The sequence below is a fragment of the Cryptomeria japonica genome, chromosome 7, assembly GCF_030272615.1.
Source record: "Cryptomeria japonica chromosome 7, Sugi_1.0, whole genome shotgun sequence".
NCBI classification, from domain to species: domain Eukaryota; kingdom Viridiplantae; phylum Streptophyta; class Pinopsida; order Cupressales; family Cupressaceae; genus Cryptomeria; species Cryptomeria japonica.
In genome coordinates, this window is record NC_081411.1 from 754,517 (window position 1) to 756,752 (window position 2,236).

Genomic DNA, 2,236 nt, shown 5'->3' on the forward strand with positions numbered 1-2,236 from the left:
CATCTTGAACAAGTTCAAAGTCAACTCGAGAAAATGTCCAAACAAGGCTCAACTCCACCCAAGGAAAAAATTCAAAAAATTGGCGTTGTTTTGATACCTTGGGGAGAATAAAAAAATCAAAAAATTGGCCAAGTGTTGATACCTTGGGGAGAAAAATTCAGAAAATTGTCTAAGTGTTGATACCTTGGAGAATAAAATTTCGAAATTTGGTTAAGTGTCAAGGAGATTCCCCAAGCAATGAGCAGCTCCGCCCAACCTTGGCCTGCTGATCTCAAAGTCCGCCCAAGCAATGGGCAAGCATGGCCTAAAGTTCATAAAGTCCGCCTTGGAGGAATGAGAAATGTCCTGCTAAACATGAAGTCTGCCCTCCCAAATAAGGATTGTCCAAGGCAAACTGAACTCCGCCCTAGCAAAAAAGGTTGAAATGGCTGGCCAATGATAATGTCCGCCACAAAGTAGCTTGCTGATGACAAAATCTGCCCAAGGGGAGATGACAAAAGAAGTGCCAAGTCTGCCCAACAATTGGCTTGCAAATATTCAAATCTGCCTAAGGGTCAAAGCAAAAATGGTACAGCAATCATGAACTCCGCCAAAGAATGGCTCTCCAAGCACCAAGTCCACGAAGGAAAGAATCAAGGGAAGTGGTGGCATAAGCATGTCAAAGTCCGCCACCTCTAAGACACAAAAATGGGACATAAGTACAAACTTCGCTCAAGCATGGCCTAAAGAAGGCAAACTCCACCAAGGAAAGAATAGAGAGGAGATGGCATGCTGAGTACCAAGTCCGCCTAGCACTTGGCTTGCAAATGTTAAAGTCTGCCAAGGAGAGATGAAGAAGAATGTCTTGCCAAACATTCAGTTTGCCATGGCAAGACGACAATGTCTTTGACCACTCAAAGTCCAACCTAGACATAAAGGAGAATGGCATGGAAAATATGAAGTTCACCGAGGTTTATGGCCAAACAATGATGAAGTCCGCCATGCCATGGCTTAAGGAAAGTGAAGTCTGCCTTGACATGTCCAAGAAAATGTCCAACCAAGGTTGAAGTCCGCCTTGGTCAAAGTGGCATGAATATTATGAACTCCACCCAAGGAGAAAACAAGGGCAACGTCCAAGACAAGTTGAAATCTGCCATGAGGGAGATGTCCAGCCAAAGCTAAACTCCGCCCAACATAAGGCACAATTTGACCTATCATATGATCAAATTTGCAGAGAGGAAACAAAAAATGGTTGTGTGGAGTTTTCCACAACAAATGTGTCAAATTTTGACTCAGTGTTGCAAAGGAAACATGAAGAATGAAGAAGAATAAAGAGGAAAAGTAAAGAGGAAATGAATAAAATCCTCATCCAAGGATGGAGTTTGTCCTACTTCAATTCAGAATTGAAGACAAATCCACAGGCAAAGTTCGTCCAAGCATGGAGATGGCCAAAATTTGGCTAGGTGTTGAAAGGTCCGCATGAAGGTGTTACAAAATGAAATTGAATAGCCAAAATTTGGCAAGTATGGGAAATACTTCATAGAGAAAATTCCAATTTCCTCCATTGTGGCAAAAGCATAGAGGAATTCCAAATTCAAGGCACTTGAAAGAATTTCAAGGCATCAAGAAAGAAAAGTCCTCAAATTTGGTGGAAATATAGAGAAAAAAAAATGAATTTCATACTTCTTGAAGGATTTCATCTCCTGAAGAATTGAAGGCAAGCTCCCAATCAAAATCAAATGGTGACAAGAGGAGTATTCCAAACAAGTTTCCATACTTGGGCAATTTCTTGACACAAATTGGAGGAAATCCAAAGGAATAAAATCAGTCCAATTCAAGCAGGAGGAATTTCAAAGCAATAAGGAAAGAAAAATTTAATAACTTCAAATCCAGAGATTTGCTCCAAGGGGACATTTCTAGACCTCAAAGGTAAAACAGTACGAGACACGCAATGGATTTCAAAGAATTGATTGAATAACAGAATGAGCAAGATGCTCATAAATAGTACAGGAGTATTTACAAGAATAGCAAGTTTCTAATAAGAAACTGCTGATAAGATCGTAGAAGATCTTACTAAAAAAGAATATACACTATTGAGCATTAATACTAAAAATAACAATATTTTAATATTCTAATACCCTCCCTTAATGCTCAATCTATTAACTACACCTATAGACCCCCTGAATTTTACAAATTTATCAGGACCGAGGGGCTTGGTGAAGATGTCTGTTGGCTGCTCCGAGGTAGGAACATACAG